Source organism: Panulirus ornatus, chromosome 36 (genome assembly GCF_036320965.1).
Source record: "Panulirus ornatus isolate Po-2019 chromosome 36, ASM3632096v1, whole genome shotgun sequence".
Taxonomy (NCBI): domain Eukaryota; kingdom Metazoa; phylum Arthropoda; class Malacostraca; order Decapoda; family Palinuridae; genus Panulirus; species Panulirus ornatus.
Genome location: NC_092259.1, coordinates 19,124,711 through 19,141,857, shown reverse-complemented (window position 1 = coordinate 19,141,857; position 17,147 = coordinate 19,124,711).

The window sequence follows — 17,147 nt, the reverse complement described above, 5'->3', positions numbered from 1 at the left end:
CACCTGACCATTAAACATGTACATGTACAAACTGCACATTACTGTTCATAATGAACATGATTGGATCCTCACCACCCCACGGATATCCACCCCGACGCCCCATAATCTGGTGTAGCCTTCCACCCCAGACAACGAGGGTGGAGGAAAATAAGGATGTTTTGAAATGGAAAACAAACAAAGACTTACCAAGCAGAGCGTCTCACTGCAGGGTCGGGTCGGGTTCGCCAGCAGGAGGTCACCTCTCTGTCAGACCAACAATTCTGTGTACGCCGTCGCTTGAAATGATCCGATTTACTGATAACTTCCAAACACTTCAACAAATATTTACAAAAAAGAGAGAAAGAACCAATTTGGTGGAGGAGGGAGGAGGGAGGTGCAGGAATATAGACGTCACGATCAAACTAGACAACCACACAGTGTGACACGACTAACCTCGGCCATGTAACTGACTGATGACGGCTACGATGGTGAGCGGTGACACACACACACACACACACACACACACACACACACACTTGACAATGGCAACTTTTACGGTCTCTAGTTGCCAGACTCCCATGCAATAAACCGAATTAATTGTGATTTTACGATGGATTATTTCCCAGTGTAGCTGAAGATCAGTAATTAACATTGTGCCACACCTTCACATGTACGACAACCAATGCTCACCATCACCTGCAACACCTTCACATGTACGACAACCAATGCTTCACCATCACCTGCAACACCTTCACAGTTACGTAAACTAACCTTCACCACCACCTGCCACACCTTCATATGTACGACAACCAACCTTCACCACCACATGCCACACCTTCATATGTACGACACCCAATCTTCACCATCACCTGCCACACCTTCACATGTACGACACCCAATCTTCACCATCACCTGCCACACCTTCATATGTACGACAACCAACCTTCACCACCACATGCCACACCTTCACATGTACGACACCCAATCTTCACCATCACCTGCCACACCTTCATATGTACGACAACCAACCTTCACCACCACATGCCACACCTTCACATGTACGACACCCAATCTTCACCATCACCTGCCACACCTTCACATGTACGACACCCAATCTTCACCATCACCTGCCACACCTTCATATGTACGACAACCAACCTTCACCACCACATGCCACACCTTCATATGTACGACAACCAACCTTCACCACCACCTGCCACACCTTCATATGTACGACAACCAACCTTCACCATCACCTGCCACACCTTCATATGTACGACACCCAACCTTCACCACCACATGCCACACCTTCACATGTACGACACCCAATCTTCACCATCACCTGCCACACCTTCACATGGACGAAAACCAACGTTCATCATCACATTACATATCACGTTACATGGCTCCTTACCTGGTACCTTACATGGCATCTTACATGGTCTCTTACCTAGTATCTTACATGGCACCTTACATAGCACTTCATATGATACGTTACATGGCACCTAACATTATATCTTACAAGGCACCTTACATGCCACTTTACATGGTATCTTACATATCATCTTACATGGCACTTTACATTGTACCTTATATGGAACCTTACATGGTACCTTACTTAGCATCTTACATAATACCTAACATGACACCTAACATGACACCTTATCTTACACCTGACGTGAAACTTTACATGGTACCTTACATGACATGGTACCTTACATAATTCCTTACATGGTACATTACATGACACCTTACATGTTACCTTAAATGGCATCTTACATGGTGCCTTAAATGAGACCTTATATGTCACCTTACATGGCACCCTACATGGTACCTTACGTGACACCTTACATGGTACCTTACATGGCACCTTACATAGATACCTTACATGGTGCCTTACATAGCATCTTACATAGCACCTTACATGACACCTTACATGACACCTAACATGGCACTTTACATGGTAATTAACATGATACCTTTATGGCAATTTTCATGTCACCTTACATGACACCTTATATGGCACCTTACATGGCACCGTAAATGGTACCTTAAATGGTACCTTACATGGTACCTTACATGGTACCTTTCGTGGCACCCTGCATGGTATCTCACATGACACCTTACATGACACCTGACATGACACTTTATATAGCACCTTACATGACACTTTACATAGCACCTTACATGGTACCTTACATGGTGCCTTAAATAACACCCTACATGGCACCTTACATGGTACCTAATATTGGACCTTACATGGCACCTTATTTGGCACCTTACTTGGTACCTTCCATGACACCTCCATTACACCTTAAATGGTACCTTACATGGCACCTTCCCTGGTACCTTACTTGACATATAATATGGTACCTTACACGGCACCTTACATTGTACCTAATGTGACACCTTACATGGCACGTTACATGGCACCATACGTGGCACCTTGCATGGCACCATACGTGGCACCTTACATGACACCTTATATGACACCTTACATGACACCTTATATGGTACTTTATGGCACTTTACATGGTACCTTACATAGCACTTTATTTGTTACCTTCCATTTCACCTTACATGGCACCTTACATGATACCTTAAATGGCACCTTACATGGCACCAAACACGGTACCTTACATGACACAGTACATAGTATCTTACATGGTACCCTACATGACACCTTACATGACACCTTATATGGCACCTTTCATGGCACCTTACATTTAACCTTACATGGCACCTTACATGACACCTTACATGGCACCTTACACGGCATCTTGCATGGTAACCAACATGAAACCTTACATGACACCTTATATGGCACCTTCTATGGTACCTTACTTGACATTTGACCTTACATAGGACCTTACATGGTACCTTATATGACACCTTACATGACACATAACTTTGTACCATACATGGCACCTCACATTAAGCCATACATGGCACCTTTCATGGCACCTTACATGGATGCATTACATGGTACCTTACATGGTACCTTACATGGCACCTTACATGGAACCTTACATGAAACGTCACATGGTATCTTATATGGCACCTTATATGGTACCTTACATGAGACCTTACATGAAACGTTACATGGCAACTTCCAAGATACCTTACATGACACCTTCCATGGCACCTTACATGACACATTAATTGACACCTTAGATGGCACCTTAAATGGTACGTTACATGACACTTTACATTGCACTTTATATGGCACCTTACATGGTACCTTACATGGTACCTTACAAGTTATATTACATGGCACGTTGCATGCCACCTTACATGGTACCTTCTCATGATACTTTACATGGTACCTTACACATCACCTAAAATGATACCTTACATGATACCTTACAAGGTACTTTATATGGCACCTTACAAGGTACCTTACATTACAACTTACATGACACCTTGCATGGCACCTTACATGGCACCTTCCATGACACCTTACATGGTATCTTACATGGAACCTTATTTGGCACATTATATGAATACCTTACATGGTGCCTCACCTGAAACATTAGATGACACCTTCCATGGCACCTTACATGGTACCTTACATGACCTTACATGACACTTGTTATGGCACCATACATGATACCTTCCATGACACCTTGAATGGCACCTTACATGACACCTTACATGACACCGTACATGGTAACTTAAATGGCACCTTACATGGTACCTTACATGACACCTTATATGACACCTTACATAGCACCTTACATGGCATCTTACATGACATCTTACACAGCACCTTATATGGATACCTTACATGGTACCTTACATAGCAGCTTACATAATACCTTACATAACACCTTATATAACACCTTACAATGCACTTTACATGGTACTTTAGATGATACCTTACATGACACCTTACATGATACCTTACATGACACCTTACATGGCACCCTATATGACACCTTACAAGACACCTTAGATGGCAACTTAAAAGATACGTTAGATGAGACGTTACACGACACTTTACATGGCACCTTACATGGTACCTTACATGGTACTTTACATGGCACCTTATATGCCACCTTACATGGCACCTTACATAGCACCTTACATATCACCTTACATGGTACCTTACATGACATCTTATATGACACCTTGCATGGCACCTTAGATGACACCTTATATGACACCTTAGATGGTACATTACATGGCATGTTACATGGATACCTTACATGGTACCTTAAATAGCACCTTACATAATACCTTACATGATACCTTACATGACACTTTACATGGCAATTTACATGGTACTTTACATGATACCTTACATAGCATCTTCTATGGTACCTTACATGACACCTTATATGGATCTTTAAATGGCACCTTACCTAGCACCTTACATGACACCTTACATGGCACCTTATATGGTACCTTACATTGCACTTTACAAGGCATCATACATGAAACCTTACATGGCACCTTAGCACCTTAAATGGGACGTTACATGACACGTTACATGACCCCTTATATGGCACGTTGCTTGGTACCTTACATGTTCCCTACATGGCACCTAACTTGGCACTTTACATGGTACCTTACTTGGCACCTTACAAGGTAAATCATATGACACCTTATATGGTACCTTAAATGGCACCTCACATGGTACCTTACATGACAATTTATATGATTTCTTAAATGGCACCTTACATGGCATCTTACATGACACTTTACATTGTACCTTACATGGCACCTTACATGGATACCTTACATTGCACCTTATATGGCATTCTACAATCTACCTTTCATGGCACCTTACATGGAACCTTACATAGCACTTTACATAGTACCTTACATTACACCTTACGGAACACCTTATATGGCACTTTACATTGTACCTTACATGAAACCTTACATGACACCTTACATGGTACCTTAAATGGTGCCGTACCTGATACCTTATATGACACCTTACATGGCACTTTACATGGCACAGTACATGGTACCTTACATGGTACCTTCCATGGTACCTTACATGGATCCTTACATGTCTTCCTGCATGGTGCCTCATGTGCACCTTACATGACACCTTACAAGGCACCTTATATGGCAATTTACATGAGACTTTACACGGCACCTTACATGGTAGCTTACATGACATCATGTATGTGATATTACATAGCATCTTACACGGTTCCTTACAATGCACCTTAAATTGAAAATTACATGTTACTTTACTTGGTGCCTAAGATGGCACCTTACATGGTACCTTACATGGCACCTTACATGACACCTTACAAATACCTTACATGGTACTTTATGTGAATAACTTACATGGTGCCTTACATAACACCTTACATAGTACCTTACATGACACCTTATGACACCTTGAATGGTACCTTACCTGACACGTTAAATGACACCATACATGGCACCTTACATGGCACCGTACATGGTACCTTACATGGTACCTTATATGGTACCTTACATGGCACCCTACATGGTACCTCACACATCTTACATGACACCTTACAAGGGACCTTATATGGCACTTTACATGACACCTTATATAACACTTTACATAGAATCTTACATAGTGCCTTGAATTACACCATATGTGGCATCTTACATGGTAACTTATATTGCACCTTCCATGGCACCTTACTTAACACATTACATGGTACCTTACATGGCACCTTATTTGGCACCTTACCCATATGGTATCTTACATGGAACCTTACATGGTCCCTTAACATATTACCTGTTCCTTTATATAGCACCTTACATGGTATCTAATATGACACCTTCCATGAAACCTTTCATGGGATCTTACATGGCACCTTGCATGACACCTTACATAGCACCTGACGTGGCACCTTACATGGTACCTTACATGGCACTTTATATGGTACCTTACATGGCACTTTACTTGGTACCGTGCATGACACTTTACATAGCACCTTACATGGTACCTTACATGGCACCTTACATGGCACTTTACATGGTACCTTACATGACACCTAACATGCTACCTTACGCGGCATCGTATATGACACCTTACATGACACCTTACATGATACCTTATATGACTTCTTTTATGGCACCTTACATTACACCTCACATAACACCTTACATGGCACCTTACATGGCACCTTACATGGATACCTTACATGGTACCTTACATGATACTGTTACGAACTCTACTTATTCTAGCAAGGTCGCCAATTACATATATATGTTACAAATACTATAATGATCCTTGTCTTTGCAAGGACGTTAGATTTGTTATGTTGCACAACACAGGATAACACTATCTTAAAGTCATGGGATTAAATCAAACACCAGCATTAAAACTACTTATGATGAAAGAACTAAAGTGTACAAAATAAACACATGAATCAGGCTCAAATCCTTTACGTTAACACTGAACATGAGTTTAACATTCCAGATAAGATTTCAAACCAGGAGATCTCTTTCCTTTATGATAATCCATCTTCGATAACTTGATTCAAAATACACTTATTGTCAGACACTTCTATGACAAGTTACAATACTCTATGACACTCGAAATCAAATGACAGAGGCGGAACAACACCGTAGAGTCTATATCGCGCACTTCACTCGGGTTTCGGGGCTTTGGGACGGAGGGAAACCACTTACCTCGCTGGGGTAGAGAGGGAAAAAATCGAGGCTCAGCGGGTGTCAGGGGTATTTATTACAAATAAGAACAAGCGTCCGCCCTAGTACTACAATGTTACACTTGACTGGCTATGAGCCTAAGATCCACTTGTGATTGGAGGAGGGTGCTACTTGTGAACTGCTGGTTGGTTGGAGGATCCTAAGTCCGTCCCACATCTTGCCTAAAGCTCAACCTCCTCTGTTATCTTGTTCATGACAGCGGCGATGATGTACGGGATGACATACCCGGTACGCTGACTGACAACTTAGTCTCACGCCTCTGATAAAGGTCCGGGTGCTGAAGGACTGGTCGCCATCTGGCTTCAAAACAGGATTATTAAGTCTAATGCTCGGTGGAAAGTGAGGTCCGAGCCAATAGCAGAGGAAGACCTTAATCCTCGTCCTGATAAGAAATAACAACAACACCATACACAAGGACACACACATACATACGAACATGTGTGGGCGCACGCACACACATGTTCGTAACAATACCTTATGTTGCATCTTACATGGCATTTTACATGGTACCTTACAAGGAACCTTATATGACATCTCACATGGTATCTTATATGGCGCCATATATACTACCTTACATAACACCTTACATTGCACCTTACATGACACCATACATAGCACCATACATGGATACATTACATGATACCTTATATTGCACCTTACATGGCTCTTTACTTGGCACCTTATATGGTACTTTTCATGGCACCTTCCATGGAACCTTACATGGTGCCTTACATGGTACCTTACTTGAAATATTTCATGATACCTTACATGGCACCTTATATGGTACCTAGTATGACACCTTACATGAAACTTATATGGCACCTTACATGACACCTTAATTTACACCTTAGATGGCATCTTAAGTGGTACATTGCATGACACTTTAATGGCACTTTACATGGCACCTTACATGGTACCTTACATGGTACCTTACATAGTACATTACATGGCGCCTTACATTGTAACTTACATATCACCTGATACGGTACCTTACATGACACCTTACATGGTCCTTTACATGGCACCTTACATGATACCTTACATGACAACTTACATGACACCCTACATGGCACCTTACATGTCACCTACTATGAAACCTTATATGGTACCTTACATGGTACATTACGTTGCACCTTACATGGATACCTTAAATGGTGTCTTACATGGCACCTTGCATGGCACCTTACATGGTACCTTATATGACACCTTACATGACACGTGATATGGCACCTTAAATTGCACTTTACTAGCACCTTACATGACACCTTAGATGGCATCTCAAAAGGTACGTTACATGACATGTTGAATGACACATTACATGGTGCCTTACCTGTTACCATAAATGACACCTTACATGTCACCTTACAAGGTACCATACATAACATGACAAGTGACATGGCACCATACATGGTACCTTACACGACACCTTAAATGGTGCCTTACATAACACTTTACATGACACCTTAGATGGCACCAATATGGTACGTCACATGACATGTTACATGACACTTTACATGGCATCTTACATGGTGCCTTACATGGTACCTTATATGGCACCTTATACAGTATATCACATGGCACCTTACATGACACCTTACATGACACGTTACATGGCACCTTAAATAGTAAAATACATGACACCTTACATGAGAATTTACTTCACACCTTCCATAGCACTTTACAAGGTACCTTACATTGCACCTTACATGTCACCTTACAGGGCACCTTACATGACTCATTACATGGCACCTTACATGACACCTTATTTGACACCTTATATGGCGCCTTACATAGCACCTTACCTGGTACCTTACATGGCACCTTACATGGTACCTTACCTGGTACCTTACATGGCATCTTACATGACACCTCACATGATAACTTACATGGCACCTTTTAAGACACCTTACATGGCGCCTTACATGGTACCTTACATGTCACCTTGCATGGTACCTTACATAGCATGGTACCTTGAATGACACCTTATATGACACCTTACTTGGTACCTCACATGACACTTAATATGACACCTTACATGGCACCTTATATGGCACCTTACCAGATACCTTAAATGGTATCTTACATGGCACCTTACATGGTACCTTAATTGGCACCTTACATGGTACCTTATATGACACCTTTTATGATACCTTAAATGATACCTTACATTGTACCTTACATGACACCTTGCATGGCACCTTACATGGTACCTTACATAGCACCTTCCATGGATACCTTACATGGTACCTTACATGGCACTTAACATGACACTTTACATCGTACCTTAGATGGCACCTTAAATGGATACCTTACAAGGTACCTTATATGACACCTTACATGACACATTACATGGCACCTTCAAGGGAACCTTACATGACACCTTACATGGCACCTCATATGACACCTTATATGACACCTTACATGGCATCTTATATGGCACCTACCTGGTACCTTACATGGCACCTTACATGGCACCCTACTTCGTACCTTACGTGGCACCTTACAAGGCACCTTACATGGTACCTTACTTGGCACCTTACATAGTGCCTTACAAGACACTTTTCATGACACCTTACATGGTGCCTTATACGACACCTTCATGGCATTTCACATGACACCTTACATGGTACCTTATATGGCACCTTACATGGATACCTTACATGGTAACTTACATATCACCTTGCATGGCATTTTACATGGTACCATGCATGGCACCTTATATGGGACCTTACATAACACCTTACATAGTACCTTACATAGCTCCTTAAATGATACCTTACATGGCACTTTATAAGGTATCTCACACGATACCTTATATGATACCTTACATGGCACCTTAGATGGAACCTTACCTGACACATTATATGGCATCTTATATGGCACAGTACATGGTACCTTACTTGGTACCTTACATGGAATCCTTTCATGGTACCATACATGGTACATTACACGGCATTTTACATTGTACCTTACATGGCTCCTTATATGGGACCTTACATAGCACCTTACATAGTACCTTACAAGGCATCTTGCATGGTACCTTACATGGTACCTCACATGGTACCTTACATGGCACCTTACATGATACCTTACATGATTTCTTATATGGCACCTTACATGGTACCTTACATGACGCCTTACCTGGCACTTTTCATGACACCTTGCATGACACCTTACATGGCACTTTAAATGGTAACTTACTTGACACCTTACATGACACCTTACATTTCACCTTACATGTCACCGTGCGTGGTACCTTACATGGTACATTACATGGCACCCTGCATGGTACCTCACATGACACCTTACATGGCACCTTACATCGCACCTTATATGGCACCTTACATGACACTTTACCTGGCACCCTACATGGCACCTTACATGGTACCGTACGCGGTACGTTATTTGGCACCTTACATGGTACCTTACATGGTACTTTACATGGCACCTTACATGGCACCTTATATGACACCTTACATGGTACCTTATATGGTACCTTAAATGGCATCTTACCTGACACCATACATGGCACCTTACATGTTACCTTACATGGTACCTTACTTGATATATTACATGGTACTTTACATGGCACCTTATATTTCACCTTACATGGCACCTTACATTTCACCTTACGTGATATATTACATATCCCCTTACATGGTATCTTACATGACACCTTTAATGGTACCTAATATGGCATCATACATAGTATCATACATGACACCTTACATGACACCTTCACAACACCTCACATGGCACCTTACATGACACCTTACATGGCTCCTTACACGGTACATTGTATGGTACCTTACATAGCACCTTACATGGCACCTTACATGGTAGCTTACATGACACCTTACATGTCACTTTACATGACACCTTATATGAAGCCTTACATGGCACGTTACATGGAACCCTACTTGATATCTTATATATCTCCTTACATGGTATCTTACATGACACCTTTAATGGTACCTTACATGGCATCATACATAGTACGGTACATGACACCTTACATGACATCTTCATAACACCTTACATGGCATCTCACATCACACCTTACATGGTATCTTACATAGCACCTTACATGGAACCTTACATGGAATCTTACAAGGCACCTTACTTGTTACCTTCCATAACACTCTACATGACACCTTACATGGTTCCTTACACGGTGCCCTTCATGGTATCTGACATAGCACCTTACATGGCACCTTACATGATACCTTACATGGCACCATACATGTTACCTTATGCGACACCTTACATGACATGGTACCTTATGCGACACCTTACATGACAACTTACATGGCATCCTCTATGATACCTCACATGACACCTTACATGGCATCTTACATGACGCAATACATGACACCTTAAATGGCGCCTAATATGGTACCTTACATGGTACCTTACTTGGCACCTTGCATCAAACATTACATGTCACCTTACAGGGCAACTTACATGACACCTTACATGGCACATTACATGACTCCTTATATGACACCTTACGTGGCACCTTACATGGCACCTTACCTGGTTTCTTACATAGCACCTTACATGATACCTTACCTGGTACCTTACATGGCATCTTACATGGCACCTTACATGGTACCTTACCTGGCACGTAAGATGGCACCTTACATGGTACCTTACATGAACCTTACATGGCACCTTACATGACACCCTTCATGGCACCTTATATGGTACCTTGCATGACACCTTATGTGACACCTTACATGGTACCTTACATGGCACCTTACATAACAGCTTATATCGTGGTACCTTACATGACACCTTACATGGATAACTTACATGGTGCCTTACATGGCACCTTACATGGTATCTTACATGGTACCCAACATGGCACCTTATATGGCACTTTACATGGTACCTTACATGGTACCTTACACGGTCCCTTTCATGGCACCTTACATGGCACCTTACATGACACCTTGCATGGTACTTTACATGGCACCTTACATGGATACTTCACATGGCACGTTGCATGGTACCTTGCATCGCACTTTACATGGTACCCTACATGGCACCTTACATGACATCTTACATGGTACATTACATGGTACCTTACATGGCACCTTACATGACACCTCACATGGTACCTTACTTTATAGCATCTTACATAGTACCTTACATGATACCTAAATGACACCTTACATGGCACTTTACATGGTGCCTTATGTGGCACCTTTTATGACACTTTACATGATATCTTACATGGCATCTTAAATAGTAACTTACCTGACACCTTTAATGGCACCTATTTTTGCACCTTACATGGCATCTTACATGGTATCTTACATGGCACCTTACATGGTACCTTACATGGTACCTTATATGGTATCTTACAAGGTACCTTACATCGTACCTTATATGATATCTTAAATGGTACTTTACCTGGCACCTTACATGACACTTTACATGGTACCTTGCATAGCACCTTACATAGTACTTTACATGACACCTTACATGACACCTTACGTGGCACTTTACATGGTACCTTACATGGCACCTTACATGACACCTTACATGACACCTTACATGGCACCTTAAATGGTACCTTACTTGACACCTTACACGGCAACTTACATGGTACATTACATGGAATCTTACATGGTACCTTACATGGCACCTTACATGGTATCTTACATTGTACCTTACACGGTACCTTACATGGCATCCTACATGGTACCTTACATGGTATGTTACATGGTACCTTACATGGCACCTTACATGGCATCTTACATGGTACCTTACATGGCACCTTGAATGGTATCTTACTTTTACATGGTACCTTACAGGGCACCTCATATGGTATCTTACCTGGTATCTTACATGGCACCTTGAATGGTATCTTACATGGCACCTTACATGGTACCTTATATTTTATCTTACATGGTGCCTTAAGTGGTGTCTTACACGGTACCTTATATGGTATCTTACATGGTACCTTACGCGGTGTCTTACATGATACCTTATATGGTATCTTACATGGGTCTTACATGGTGTCTTACATGGTATCTTACGTGGTGTCTTACTCCTATACCCAATTCGAGACTATTTTTCTTGGTCTTAGCAGACAGGTGTAAACAAGAACTCTCCTGAGTTTCTATAAATATAAGAAGAAATTGAACCATTACGAAATTAATATGACACACTAACTACTGACGTCAAGAAAAAGGCTACCATACTAAACTATTCTTTTAACTCCGTCTTGACAATTGAGGAAACATCTCGAATACCACAACCAATGAAAGTTTCAAAGATCTGATGAAAATCTGAAGTTTACAGAAAAAAAAAAGAGCTCTGAAGTCCTTAAATACCTGGACCCATTCAATCCTATAAAATCCATCGACCCAGATAACTGCACCAAGAAATTCATGAGAGTTCAGGAGACAGTTGATATAACCCATAACAAATATATTCAACACATCTCTAACGGATGGTCAGGTACCAACTGACTGGAAACTAGCAAATGTTATTCCTATATATAAAAAAGGAGACAAAAAAATTGCCTTGAACCATTGCCCAATTAGCCTTACGTCAGTGTTAGGTAAAATGATGGAGAAAATAATACGATATGAAATGTTCACGTTTCTACAACACAAAATTATATCGGGCAACCAACATGGTTTCCGCTATAGAAGATCTTGACTGACGAATTTACTGGAATTTTTTAATGTTATTTATCAGAATTGGAAAAAAAAAAACCCGTCTGACGTAGTATATTGAAATTTCCAGAAGGATTTCGATAACGTACCTCACAACAGAGACTTTTACATAAACTCAGAGCACACGCAATCAGTGAAGAACTGTGTACCTGGATCAGAGACTGGCTTACCGGAAGAAAGGAACGTGTAATATTAAACGGCGAACCATCAGATTGGCTAGACATAGTGAGTGGCGTACCACAGGGATCGGTCCTAGGCCCAATTCTTTTCATAATATACATTAATGACCTACAATTCGGTTTCATATCTAAGATCTTCAAATCTGCTGACGATACTAAATTTGGAAGTGAAGCTGTAAACAGGTGGGAGTGCGAAATGATTCAAAGTGATCTTACAAGCAGAGTGGTCAGACAGATGGTAAAGAAGTTAATGTAGACAAGTTTATGCATTTTGGAGACAAGAATATACGTTACGACTACAAACTATTCAGAAACTCTCTAACTAAAGTAAATGAAGAAAACGACCTTGGAGCTGTCATTAGCAGCAATCTGAAGTACACTAAACAGTGTCAAGCAACCAGTAAAAAAGGGCAACCAAATGTTACGTATCATATCCAGGAACACATCACAAACAATTCTCACACTTTATAATTCTCTACTAAGACCACACCTTGAATATGCAGTCCACTTTTGGTCTCCGAACTGTACAAAAGACGAGGAAGAATTAGAGCAAGTACAAAGACGAGCGACAAAATTGATCCCATCCCTTAGAAATCTGGCATACGAAGAGAGGTTAAAAAGATTGGATCTCTTCTCCCTTCAAAAAACGTAGACTTCTCGGCGACTTAATCCAATTGCTCAAAATACTGAACACGATCGATAAAGTGAACCATGAACATCTTTTCGAAATACAAGAAAATACGGCTACCAGGACAAATGGAATAAAACTCAAACTGAAAGATGTTGTACGGACGTGGGGAAAACCTCCTTTTCCTGTTGGTGTGTTGTGCACCGGAATAAGTTACCGTTAGACGTAGTGAATGATAAAACTATAAATACCTTCAAAAGTCGTTTAGAGAAATATCCTATAAATCCAGGTATACTTTGAGAAAAACGCCAGAATGAACGTATAAACGACAGCGTTAACGGAGACACTAGAAGGCCAATGTGCAGCAGCGGGAGCCCTGAGCGGAATCACGTTTTTCTTGTCAAATTAGATCATTTTTTTTCAGGCCACTAAGTCGTGGGCCAATCATGTAAACTCATGTAAACTAAAGTAATCCCAACTCTGTGGTATTTAGGGTTCACATTAACCTGATCCTCACAGGTTTGCCGCCGTCAAGACCAGTTGGTTTGGCCTTTATCACATACGAGAGTAAATGACTTTAGGCCGTCATCGTCAAGTTATGACCAGAAACTAAAAATGTTTACATCTTCATATACTGAAGATAATACTTAGACCACATACGAGTCCAGGGTCACTACCTAACAATCTTATTTGAGCAGAGAAATTATAGATACACATCCTAACCCATGGTACCACAACGCTTCTCTTTACTTGTCATTATGTGACTCATCGTAAGATATTATGTGATCATAACTTTGAAGACAGATGATTACAATATAAACACAACGATCATTAGCCACACTTGGTCATGGAGGAGGATACACACTGTCTGGATCTGTAGTGTGACAACTCGGGGAAGTGTGTGTGTGTGTGTGTGGAGAGGATAGCAGTGGCTTACGTGGTTAATTCGCTGTGGTAGCATCGTTGTGCTAAGCGTCCTCGCTCGCTCACTGCCCCACACAATGGTGGTCACATGCATCACTCTTACACTGGCAGTGTTATCACCCCTGTGTACCAGGAGCATAAGGACCACATCAGTTAGTCTGCTAATTGTAACCGTCAAGTCATCTGAGTATCGTCCTGCAGTACTGCCAACGTGTCCCATGCTCTGTGGTAGACGCTGCCTTCCACTGGATACAGATGGCGTTGGCAATGATGATCTCCAACGAAAACACAAGTGGAATATTTGTGAAGTGGGTTACCCTGGCGGGGCTGGGGCGCCCCCTGTCACCAGACCCGCCAACCACACGTACTGCACGAGGGAGGGACTCCATAACGGTGGTGTATTTTTACTTGTTTGTGCCTCCTGCTTAGTATGACTACACAGGAGAGAGAGAGAGAGAGAGAGAGAGAGAGAGAGAGAGAGAGAGAGAGAGAGCAGCATTACCTGGCTCAATACATTCTCAACCAAATGGTCGCTTACATTCTTGTGTCTGCCAACAAAGTAGCTGCTTGTATATAGAAAACGTAATATGGTAAGTTGTAATAAACATGAATATTGTTATATCCTTCTCTCTTGAAAGCCATACTACCGTACTGTATATACATTAATCTAGAAAATAATTATGACAAAAATATAAAAGAGAGTAATATATGATAGTATTTACCCAATGATAGGTCATTTATGGCTCAAATATACGAATATTCTTATGTACTAATATATTATGGGTTACAATATACGAGTATTCTTATGTACTAACATATTATGGGTTACAATATACGAGTATTCTTATGTACTAACATATTATGGGTTACAATATATGAGTATTCTTATGTACTAACATATTAGGGGTTACAATATATGAGTATTCTTATGTACTAACATATTAGGGGTTACAATATATAAGTATTCTTATATTTATTTATTTGTTTATTTATTTATTTATTTTACTTTGTCGCTGTCTCCCGCGTTAGCGAGGTAGCGCAAGGAAACAAACGAAAGAATGGCCCAACCCACCCACATACACATGTATATACATACGTCCACACACGCAAATATACATACCTATACATCTCAATGGACACATATATATATATATATATATATTCACAGACATATACATATATACACATGTACATAATTCATACGTTCTGCCTTTATTCATTCCCATCACCACCTCGCCACACATGGAATAACAACCCCCTCCCCCTCATGTGTGCGAGGTAGCGCTAGGAAAAGACGACAAAGGCCTCATTCGTTCACACTCAGTCTCCAGCTGTCATGTAGTAATGCAAGGAAACCACAGCTCCCTTTCCACATCCAGGCCCGATACAACTTTCCATGGTTTACCCCAGACGCTTCACATGCCCTAGTTCGATCCATTGACAGCACGTCGACCCCGGTATACCACATCGTTCCAATTCACTCTATTCCTTGCACGCCTTTCACCGTCCTGCATGTTCAGCCCCGATCACTCAAAATCTTTTTCACTCCATCTTTCCACCTCCAATTTGGTCTCCCACTTCTCCTCGTTCCCTCCACCTCTGACACATATATCCTCTTGGTCAATCTTTCCTCACTCATTCTCTCCATGTGACCAAACCATTTCAAAACACCCTCTTCTGCTCTCTCAACCACACTCTTTTTATTTCCACACATCTCTCTTACCCTTACATTACTTACTCGATCAAACCAACTCACACCATATATTGTCCTCAAACATCTCATTTTCAGCACATCCACCCTCCTACGCACAACTCTATCCATAGCCCACGCCTCGCTGCCATACAACATTGTTGGAGCCACTATTCCTTCAAACATACCCATTTTTGCTTTCCCAGATAATGTTCTCGACTTCCAAACATTCTTCAAGGCTCCCAGGATTTTCGCCCCCTCCCCACCCTATGATTCACTTCCACTTCCATGGTTCCATACGCTGCCAGATCCACTCCCAGATATCTAAAACACTTTACTTCCTCCAGTTTTTCTCCATTCAAATTTACCTCCCAATTGACTTG